Source organism: Schistocerca cancellata, chromosome 7, assembly GCF_023864275.1.
Source record: "Schistocerca cancellata isolate TAMUIC-IGC-003103 chromosome 7, iqSchCanc2.1, whole genome shotgun sequence".
In the NCBI taxonomy this organism is placed as follows: Eukaryota; Metazoa; Arthropoda; class Insecta; order Orthoptera; family Acrididae; genus Schistocerca; species Schistocerca cancellata.
This window is the reverse complement of record NC_064632.1, coordinates 140,445,374-140,457,697: the sequence shown is the minus strand read 5'-3', so window position 1 is coordinate 140,457,697 and position 12,324 is coordinate 140,445,374.

Genomic DNA, 12,324 nt, shown 5'->3' with positions numbered 1-12,324 from the left:
TTTTGTATTTTGTGCGAACAATGTAATTTCGGCTTTGTTATTGTGAAAAATCAACAGATTTTATGCTGTACTAAAATATGAATAAATATATTAGCATACAAACAAAAATTCTGCAACAACAAACTTCAGATTTATTTAGAACAATTCAACGATGAGGACCTAAAATGTGACGTGTTCAGCTTCAAGAATCAGACCCCTAGACAATAAGAAATGGAGCCAGACCTACGTGAAAGCTAAGTAAAGTAGAAATCTTCATAAATGACTAATGTGGACAATAGGTTGAATAAGGAAGGGGAGGGAGATTACATAGCTGTGTTTTTCTTTCCGTTTTCTGTGCATGGACACCTCTTTCGAGGTGTCCATTCCCTTCAACTGAACTGCCCGTTGAGCTATTCATTATAGCAGAATCTATGGCTCACACAACTTAAAGCGTCTTTCTTCATTCTTTATTATTTCCTTACACCACTCCTTTGCATATTAATTCTTCCTGACTAACCTCTTTAACTTCAGCGTATTCTTCATCACTACTAAATTGTGGTCTGAGTTTATATGTGCTCCTGGGTAAGGCCTGCAGTCCAGTATATGATTTCGGAATATCTGTCTGACCATGATGTAATCTAACTGGAATCTTAACGTATCCCTGCCGTTTCCCAAGTATACCTCCTCCTCTTGCGAATCTTGAAAAGAATAATAACTGTTACTAGCTGAAATTTTTTGCAGAACTGAATTCATCTTTCTCCTCTCCCATTCGTAGTACAAAGTCCCTGTTTTCTGGAAACGATTTTTTCTATTCCTACCCCTATAGCTCTACTGCAGCCCCCATGACTATCAGATTGTCATCTACCTTTACATATTGAATTAGTCGTTCAATATCCTCATATACTTCCTCTATCTCTTCTTCTTTTGCCTGTGACTTCGGCATGTATACGGGTACTATCGTTTTTGGTGTTGGTTTTCTGTCGATGAGAACAATACTATCACTGAGCCGTTCACAGTAACTCACTCTCTATCCTAGTTTCCTGTTGATAGTGACTTCTACTCCGGTTATACCATTTTCTGCAGCTGGTGATATTATCTTATACTCATCTGATCAGAAATCCTTGCCTTGTTTCCATTTACTTTATTGACTCCCACAATATATTGAGTGAGCCTATGCATTTCCCTTGTTAAATTTTCTAGCTGCCCTACCTGGATCAAATTTCTGATGTTCCATGCCCGGGACGTATAACTTCACCCTTTCGTTGGTTGTTTAGTCCCCTCTAGAGATCTGAACAGGGGACTGGTCTGGAATATTTTCCCAATGGAGGCATCACCACCACACTTTTTCAAGTACAGGCCGCATGTAGTGTGGATTCACATCATGTGTTTACTACAGTAGTTTAGCCTTAACCATCCTCATGCCGTTGATCATTGACGATTGTTCCACCTTTACGGGCAGTTTCCCACCCATCACACTTTCAGGAAAAACATCATCCACATACCCCTCAGAACTGCAAAAGCCAAGTGCAACAATTATCGCTATCAGCTTAGCAGCTCATGCATCCAAGTTCCTGGCAAGCTTTATACTCAGAAGAATGCAAAAGGAAAGTGGGGATATGTTAGATGACGATGAGTTTAGCTGGAGGGAAGGTAAAAGCACCAAAAAGACAGTACCGACGTTTTGGTTGATAATGGAAACAAGACTGAAGAAAAACCAAGACACCGTCATAGGATCTGTAGACACTGTAAAATGTTGCAAGATTCGAAATAGTGGTAAGCTACAGGGAAAAACGTTTAATGTACAATACGTACAAGAACAAAGTGAGAACACTAAGAATAGGAAACCAGGAACGAAGTGCTAGGATCTAAGAAAGGTTGAAAGACAACGTTACTATTGATTGTACATACCTAAGAAATCACAAAGGAAATAAAAGAAAGTTTCAAAATGGTTCAAATGGCTCTGAGCGCCATGGGAACTAACATATACATATATATAAATATTACATTTCACATTTAAATATTTTACCAGGAGTATTCTGTTTCCAAAAACAAAGTCAACCAATCTAAATTAGAAAACATGCTGTACTTAGAAAAAAGTTAAAACACACTTTTGCTTAAAGAGTGTAAAACAAGGCTAACTTGAGCCTATATATGCTTAATACTCATGATCAATTTTGGGGTCCAATAAGATAGAGCATCTCCATAATTACTTGAGAAGATCCAACCTGTGTATGCTTTGAAAATCTTAACATTGAATAGACTTCACATAAGTAATATTATCAACCAACATCAGTAATGGTTTGGTACATTAGAGGCTATACTGCAGTACTACAGAAGAATATAGAGCATGACAAATATTAACTTCATATTGGATCTACTAAAAAACATTAATGTGTTTAAGACAAACGAAAATAATTATACGGGCCTAGAAAATATAAAATATACATGATGATTTCCAGAAATAACTGACAGGCATTTATGCATATCTAACAACTTATGTTCAATAAAGGTGCCCACAGAGAGAGATCATCAGTCTCCAAATATTTACATCCTTACATGAAAAATCCAAACATGTTCACACACACACAGGTTTTGCATCTAAAATACACTACAACTTGTGTAATCAATGTAAAACCGCCTCAGAACTGAGTTGGTGAACTAAAAATATAAAAAAAAGTAAAATAGTGACAATTTAACAAAACTATCTACAGTGTCAGCCTGCAAACTTTATACTTGCGTTGTCAATACTATTGGGTCTATAAAGAAAAATGGGGGATAGGAAAACCATTGTACACCTAAAGAGTGAAGCATTTAAGATAATGAATGATCATTGTAAGTATCTATAATTTTGAGGCATACATGACAGTTCCATAAATAACTGACATCCCTTAAGTATACATAAAAATTTGTTTTCATTGATGTGGCACAATGAGGGAGACCACCAATATACAAACATCCCATAATTACAAGGGAAAATCTAACATACCATGTCTACAAAACACTTTCCATACAAACAGTTATCAATTCATAGCTCAGATGGTTTAGTACACTAGGACTCAAATTACAAAATCTCCATAGGAAATACATCTTGCCTTTATATTTGCATTGTAATTAATATTAATCTTCCAAGGATGAGGAAGAGGATAGAGAACCTTGTGTACAACCAGAGAGTAATTCATATTAAAGTGAATTACAAGACTCATATAAAACATAAAGCAATCTAAAAATTTTCATAAATAACTGACAAGTATTCAAGTACAAAAAAACACCTTAGTGATTAAGATATACTTCAAAACATTGTAACTGCACCCAGCAAAAAATTGTATCCCACTAGAGAGGGTAAAGTAAGGCCTAGTATTCAGAGATGGGCACACATCTATCCTACCTTAGAGCTTACCAAGTACCTACTGTATTAAAACTGGGATAATGTTCAAATTTTCTCTGTAGTATCTTCTAGAGTAGTCCCTCTGGCCACCTGGATCTTCCATTCGCTATGTCGAATTAATATTTTAATAAACTTTTAATCCCTACTTCTACATCTGCATGGATACTCTCCAAATCACATTTAAGTGCATGGCAGATGATTCATCGAACCACCTTCAAAATTCTGTATTATTCTAACCTTATATAGCTCACAGAAGAATTGAATACCAGTATCTTCCTGTGCGAGCTCTGATTTCCCTTCTTTTATCATGGTGATCGTAGGTCGGCGTCCACAAAATATTTGCGAATTCTGAGGAGAAAGTTGGTGGTTGAAATTTGGCGAGAGGATTCCGCCGCAACGTAAAACTCCTTTATTTTAATGATGTCCACCCTAAATCCTGTTTCATTTCAGTGACACTCTCTCTCCTATTTCCCGATAATAGGAAACGTGCTGCCCTTCTTTGCACTTCATCAATACTATCTGGTAAGGATCCCACACCATGCAGCAGCATTCTAAAAGATGTCGGACAAGCGTAGTGTAGGCGGTCTCTTTAGCAGCTCTATGCGTTCCTTCGAATTTAAGCTTTTAGTAATTGCAATACCTAGGTATTTAGGTGAATTTATGGTCTTTAGATTGGTCTGATTTATCGTGTAATCCAAGTTTAACGGATTCCTTTTAACTCTTATGTGGCTGATCTCACACTTTTGGTTATTTAGGGACAATTGCCCGTTTTCGCACAATACAGATGTCTTTTCTAAATCGTTTTGCAATTTTTTTCGACTTTTTTAGTCGATAAACGACCGCGTCATCTGCAAACAACCTAAGACAGTTGCTCAGATTGTCCCGCAAACCCTTTACGTAAATAAGGAACAACAAAGGGCCTTTCTCACTACCTTGGCGAACGGAAGAAATCACTTCTGTTTTAATCGATGACTTTCCGCCAATTACCACGAAGGACTGTGAGTTCTCTGACAGGAAAACACGAATCGAGTCAAATAATTGAAGCGATATTCCATAAGCACCCAATTTCACTACAAGCCACTTATGTGGTATAGTGTCAAAAGCCTTCCTCAAATCCAGAAATAAGAAAATTTCTCCTACTACCTTTCTTGAATGTTGGTGTCATCTGTGCAACTTTCCAGTCTTTGCGTACGGGTCTTTCGTCGAGCGAACGGTTGTATATGATTGTTACGTATGGAGCTATTGTATCAGCATACTGTAAAGGAAACCTAACTGGTATACAGTCTCGACGGGAAGACTTCCTTTTGTTAAGTGATTTATGTTGCTTCACTACTCCTAGGATTTCTACTTCTAGATTACTCATGTTGGCAGCTGTTCTTGATTCGAATTCTATAATATTTACTACACCTTCTTTGGTGAAGGAATTTCGGGAAGCTGTGTGTACTAGCTCTGCTTTGGCAGCACTGTCTTCGATAGTATCTCAACTGTTATCGCGCCAGAGAACGCATTGATTGTCTTGCCGTTAGCATACTTCAGATATGACCAGAATCTCTCTGGATTTTCTGCCAGGTTTTGAGACAAAGTTTCGTTGTGGAAACTATGATAAGAACCTCGCATTGAAGACCGCTCTAAATATCAAGCTTCCGTAAAACATCGTCAATCTTGGAAATTTTGCATCTGTTTAAATTTGGCATGTTTTCTTCGTTGTTCCGGCAACAATGTTCTGACACGTTTTGTGTACCAAAGAGTATCAGCTCCATTGTTGTTAATTTATTCGGTATAGATCTCCAATTGTAGCCGATGTTATTTCCTTGAACCCAAGCCACATCTGGAACGCACGTACATTGTTAATTTGGAAGGGTGGAGGCTGTCTCTCAGGAAGACGTAAGTGAATTTTTATCTACCTTTGTGAAGACTATATCTTTCGTTTGTCTTTGAGGTATTTGGGGATTACAATATTCAATCTCGCAAAGACAACCCTTTATTCACTAACCTCTGTAACTGTTTTGATGCTTGTTATCAGCTCAGGATTATTTGTTGCTAAGAGGTCAAGTGTGTTTTCACAATCTTTTATTATTCGCTTGAGCTCGTGAATTAACTACTTGAAATAATTTTCAGAGAGTGCGTTTAGCATAATTTCGAATCAGGTTTTATGGTTTTATGCGTATCTCCGGAATGAAACATGTGTTTTCGCCAACATATCGAGAGTAAATTAAAGTCCCCAGCAACCGTAATCGTATGAGTCGAGTAATTTACAGTAATTGTGATATTTGAATAGGGAGGGTAGTAAAAGGATCGAATTAATATTTTATTCAGGTTGCCAAGAAAGACCTCTGCCCATACTAGGTCACAAGAGCTACCTACTTCAATTTCACGACAAGATAAACTAATTCTCACATGCAATAAAACGCCACCACCAACTGTGTTTAGCCTATGCTTTCGGAACACCGTTAGGTTCTTAGCAAAAATTTCGGCTGAACTTACCTCATGCTTTAGCCAGATTTCAGTGCCTGTAACGAAGTGAGTAACAGTGCTTTCTATTAGCGCCTGGAGCTCTGGCACTTCCCCAACACAGCTACGACAATTTACAGCTGTTATACAGATGGTTCCTGCATCTATGTTCCTCCTGTGTTCGACCTGCAGCCTAGTTTTGAAAGCTTTCTTGATTGAAAGTTGGTTGGCGATTCTTCTACTCCGGTAGTAGTGATTCCTTTCTCTTTCCGGGAGCACGAAGCACAGTATTCTGCAGGCGGAGTCCAGACCGCAGGTTCCGCATTTGGCGTATTTTTAGATCCATGCATTTGGTTTATTGGACGTCAGGTAGCCTTAGCATGATTATCATTAGTCACTCGTTGGACTGACACTAGTCTGAGTTACCACCTTGTGAAGTGAATGCAACTCTTGGCTGCCTATCCTATCATTCGCGAAAGTGTTTTTTGCCGGACATACTCAGAGGTCGATTCCTGGTGCACCGTCTGTGACTGGCCATTGTTTTTTATTACGTATTTCCAATTTCATTGTACGTTTCTAATTTTTTTTTATATAATTGCCTTTCGTGGCGTTACAGATGGTTTGAATGATTGCGCTACAATGTTTACCATCATTTTGTCTCACCCGTTTGGTGATCAGTTGCCTGTCTCTTTAAATTAACCTTGCTTTTGCATTGCTGTTTTACAATATGTTTGTTAAATGTTTTTATAGTTGCCGTTCTTGGCGTTAGGGGCCTTCAGTCGTGACTGTGGTTACTTGCCTTACAATTCTAACTGGGATCAAATTTGTTTCTTTTTTCTTTAAACATTATTTGCTGTGTCTGTATTTTACGTTCATTTGGTAAACTGAAACGCACTGAAAGCACTATTAATTACACAGTTGTTTACTCCTTCATTAATAACGTGTGATATCTTTATTTATTGCTGAGTCTGGAATTATCGTTTTAAAGTAAGTGTGTGTAATTGCAAAAGGGAACCAAGAGTAACTGATTACGGGAGGAGGAGGAGATTAGTGTTTAACGTCCCGTCGACAACGAGGTCATTAGAGACGGAGCGCGCAAGCTCGGGTGAGGGAAGGATGGGGAAGGAAATCGGCCGTGCCGTTTCAAAGGAACCATTCCGGCATTTGCCTGAAGCGATTTAGGGAAATCACGGAAAATCTAAATCAGGATGGCCGGAGACGGGATTGAACCGTCGTCCTCCCGAATGCGAGAGTAACTGATTACGGCCGCGTCCACAATCGTAACAGTATCCTGCCTTCCTTGATTACCAGGTTTCATCAATGACAGTCCTACATTCGCGGGGTAGATTCATCTGGCCAAATGAGATGGGCGCCACAAACATGGAACACACGTGTCACCTTTCTTCACCTGTTTTCTGTAGATCTTCCTCAGTTTGGATATCATTCACTTAATGAGACAGACAGGTTTAAATCAATACTTTGTTTCCCTTTCGTAGGAATGCTTTCTTCAAGGACAGGCCTGTTTCCCATCACGCACAATGTCAAAGTGAACTTCCGCTGTCTGTTGAAAACGGTAGTTCTTCTTGGTTCTGTAAACGCACATTTGTTGCAACGTAAGGCAAAAGTTCACGAGGTGCAGTGCGAGTTTTCCATTTCATACATCAACTCGAACAGATTATGCACAAAAGAACTTGTTGACATCATATGGCAATGCAGTCACATACCGTGAATAATTTTATTGACAGAACATCTACTTTCCACAATGCTGCTCACTAATGATTGTGTAGTGTGAGACAGCATCAAAATTCTGGATTAACTTCACCCTTTTGCGCCGCCATTTTGAAACAAACCGCAGCATCTTGTCTGGAGAAGTATTTAATAAAGTGAGACAGTAGCTTCAGCCTGAAGATATTGTGGACTGTGACTCGAACTTTTATTAGATCTCGGAGCGTTTTCTGCTTTCATTTATGCACGAATATATGAGAAAGTTTCGAGCACCTGACCACGATTTCTGTCCCACAATAACTTTCAAGAAGTTCACATAAGTTTCTTTGCTGCCAAGCAAATAAGTACCTTTAGCCATGATTACTCGTGGCTGCATGAGTTTCGGGGGAGCTCTGAGTATCGACGTGGCTTCGCTTGGAAGATATCCAAAGTTATACGCGCGAAGTAATAAAGAACTGGAGCTCTTACGGCTGCGCACATGAAATCTAGTAGCTTACCTCATTAATGTCCATCATCGCTAGAGGTCAATAGACAGTCTTGTGAAGTAATTTCTGAACACGTTATCCGAAAACTGTCTAGAGCAGCTACTTCTAAAACCCACACACGAACAGCACTGAAAATTAGCGGCAGTGTCAGTACAGGCTTAGGGATTAATAATCATGATATCACAGCGAAGATGGTGAATAAAATTCATAAATCCATCAAGAAGGCTAGTAGAGCTTTTATGGTAGAGGGAGCAGGTAACAGTTGCTAGCTATGTATAAGCGGCGTCTGTTGTTTCGGACGTGGGCAAGGGACACTACATTAGTAGTGTTTAAGTTGAGAATTTGGGTCTGACGGGAGGCGTGCTAGTGTAGTCCGTGCAGTTACAATGACCACTGTGTCTGGATGGCTTATTGGCCATTGAATCTGCCTAGTAAGCAGGAGCCCCATGTTCGAATGCTGCTCCGTAAGAAATTTTCAACTTTCTCCATTCATTTCAGTCTATGCCAGCTCGCAGCCACTAGCTGTAAATCCTTTGTGTCTTAGTTGCTAGCTACTTAGACAATCAGTCGTCAACACTTCTTTTAAATATAATGGACTTAAAGAAATTACGGTCAGGTTTTAAACCGTTCTTAAAACGTGTTATGGAGGTGTACCTGCTGATAAGGTGTATTAAGGAGGGAAAAGACCCACCGTGGTTTAATAACAAAATTTGCAAAGTACTGTGGAAGCGTAGACTGTTGCACTCCTCGGTCAAGAAAAGAGACGGTATTTTCACACTAATAAAAATTCGTGCGCCTATAAAAAAATGTATATACAAAACATGTGCGCAGCTCGTGTTCTCGCGGTAGCATTCTTGCTTCCCGAGCACGGGGTCTCGGTTTCGACTCCCTGCGGGGTCGGGGATTTTCACCTGCCTCGAGATGACTGGGTGTTCCGTCGTCTTCATCATCATCATTCACCACCACTACGGTCGGAGGAAGGCAACGGCCAACCATCTCCGCTAGGACCTTGCCTAGTACAGCGGGGCGGGTCTACCACATTGTCCCCTACGCTCTGTCAAGGAGTATGGGAGTTCACCACCATCATCATCATGACGCTGAATATACAACTACCACCGTCATATGATAGCGAAAGATCTCGTCGAGATCCATACAAAATTCTGGTCCTACGTGAAACTGGAGTGTGGTTAGCAGATTCTTATCCTGTCACTCTTCGACCAGTCTGGGGTGGCAACAGAAGACATTAGAGGGAAAGACGAAATTTTAAATTCAGCATCAAATAGACACTCATGCAGGAGGATCTCACAGACATATTCTCATTGGACCGCTCGCAGTAGTCCCCTTGGATGACACAGAAGTAGGCATCACTGGCGTTGAGAAGCAACAGAAACAGTTGGAAAGAATTTAGTTACCAGGTACGATGGAATCCCAGTTCGATTTACAAGGAGTACTCTTCGGCATTAGTGCCTTCCCTAGCTTGCACTTATCGCGAATTTCTCGCCTTGCTCAAAGTCACAAGTGAATGAAAAATAACGTATATATTATGTACATACGATATGAATTCTAAAAAATAAATAAACAAACACAGAAATAAAACGACACACCACAAAGGAATTGTCCGAATGGCTCAGAATTCTGTACATGTGACGTACATGTACAGACAAACAAATTTTTACAATTTCAGAAAAATACGACGATTTATTCAAGAGGAAGAGCTTCACAAATTGAGCACGTCAGTAACGCGTTATTCCACCACGGCTTGGAATTCATGGATAGTGTCGCTGGATGTCCTCCAGAGAGATATCGAGCCAAATTCTAATTGGCACGTTACATCGTAAAATCCCGAGCCGACTGGAGGGGCCTGGCGACTTCGCTGGCCAGGGTAGTGTTTGGCAAGCACGAAGACCAAAAGTAGGAGCTGTCACCGTGTGCGAGCGTGCATCAGCTCTCCCTTACGTATGGACCACACATTCCCAAAATTCTCCCAATTAACAGATGTCGACCATCCATTTCCCAACTACAATCCTAACATGCTCATTCCACTTCATATCGCTATGAAACTTCACGCCCAGATATTTAAACGAGGGACTGTGTCAAGCAGGACACTATTAACTCTATATCCGAACATTACGGGCTTGTTTCCCTAGATTTACAGCTAGCTCGTATTTGGTGCACCAGCTAGATATTTTGTCTCTAGTTACATTTAGAGCTAGCTGCCATTCATAACACCAACTAGAAATTTTGTATCAGTCATCTTGTATCCTCCTAGCCGCGCGGGATTAGCCGAGTGGTGCTGCAGACATGGACTGTGCGGCTAATCCCGGCGGAGGTTCAAGTCCTCCCTCGAGCATGTGTGTGTGTGTTTGTCCTTAGGATAATCTGCATCTGCAACGAACTCTCCCCTCCCCCCGTCCCCAATAGGATGTGTAATCTGTCTTTCAGATCGGTGTTCCATGACTCGCTAAATATCTTTCCGCTTCGGGTTTCTATTCCTGTTTGTCAGTCCGTATGGTGGGTAACAGTCAGGCCGATATATCACCGCTGTCCAGGGCGTCTCCAGTCACACCTTGGCTGGTAACTGGGGCCTGGAATCTCATTTATGGAAGTAAAATTGACTTCAGAGATGAGTTCCACTTTGAACTGAGCCCCGATGCTCAGAGAGGACGTGTCTGGAACAGCTCCGAACGGCGGATACCAACTTGTCTCTCAGTTGCCATACGGCCCGACAACCAGGCGTGGTTGACTGGTGTACCACTTCATTTCATAGCAGGATTACTTTGGGTCTCATCTACAGCATCCTAACAGCACAGCGGTATGTCGAAGATAGTCTACACGCGTTCTTGATACCTTTCATGGCAAGCCATCATGGGCATAAATTTCAAAGATAATACCCTCCCGCATACGGCGAAAGTTTTACTGCTTGTCATTTGTTTCTGTGTACACGTACGTCACACCTACCAGTTATCGTCCCATTCGCATTATTCCTTCGTGGAGCGTCGTTTTATTTATTCACTTATTTATTGAATTTTGTAACGGAGTGTATAATAAGTGTACAAGAACAAAAAAATTGTTCAAATGGCTCTGAGCACTATGGGACTTAACTTCTAAGGTCATCAGTCCTCTAGAACTTAGAACTACTTAAGCCTAACTAAGGACATCACACACATCCATGCCCGGGGCAGGATTCTAACCTGCGACCGTAGCGGTCACGCTGTTCCAGACTGTAGCGCCTGGAAACGCACGGCCACTCCGGCCGGCTGTGTACAAGAACAGATCAGAAAAATTGAACACCAATATTCTTAACATAAGTGTGCCGCACAATGCTTGATCATATTTTAAATTCGAATCTAATGAATTACCTTTAAGGCAGAAAAGCGTCCGTCAGCAAATCAGCGCGGATTTAGAAAACACTAATCGTGCGAAACTCAGCTTGTCGTTTACTCACACGTTTTCCTGAGAACCACGCATGAAGGGTAGCAGAAGATTACATATTCCCAGATTTCCGGAAAGTTTCTCACTGCAAGCTGTCTGCTCAAGCAGACTAATTAAGTAACAGATCCAGTACGTTGTCCTCGACGGCGAGTGCGCACCAGAGACAACGTTATCGCCAGGAGTGGCCGGGCCACTGTGGCACGACCTCTCTTGTTCTCTATATACATGAATGATCCGTCTGATGGGGTGAGCACCAGTCTGCGATTGTTTGCTGATGACGCTGTATGTCATCATTATGTGACTACAGGAGAATACAGAAAGACTTGTATTGAATTTCATCTTGGTATGATGAATTGTTGTTTGCTCTAAATGTAGAAAAATCTGTGTTAATGCAGTTGAGTAGAAAAAACTACACTGTAATGTTTGAATGCGGAAGAAATATGTAAAGTCGGTAATAGCGAAGCCGAATAGTTAGAAGTCGATATATTGGGGCAGTTGTAGTAAAGTGTAGCTCATCAAGAGATCCCATAAAACAAGCTAATGCGTCACATTCTGATTACTACTCGAGCGTTTAGGAAGAATACCAGGCGGATTTAAGGAAGACAAAGAAGCAGCTCAGAGGCATGCTACTAGATATTCTACCGGCGGATTCGATCAACACACGAATACTATGGAGGTCGTGAACAGATGGGAAATCCTGGCCAGAGAAAGTCTACATATAAAACACAATTCAGAAATTTGTTAGAACCACAATGTTCTGCTAATGGCGTTACGATTCTGATGCCGCGAGATAATATTTCGCGTAAAGACTGCAAAGACCAGACGGTAGAAATTAGGGCTGGTAAGCGGGCATACGACAGTCGCCTT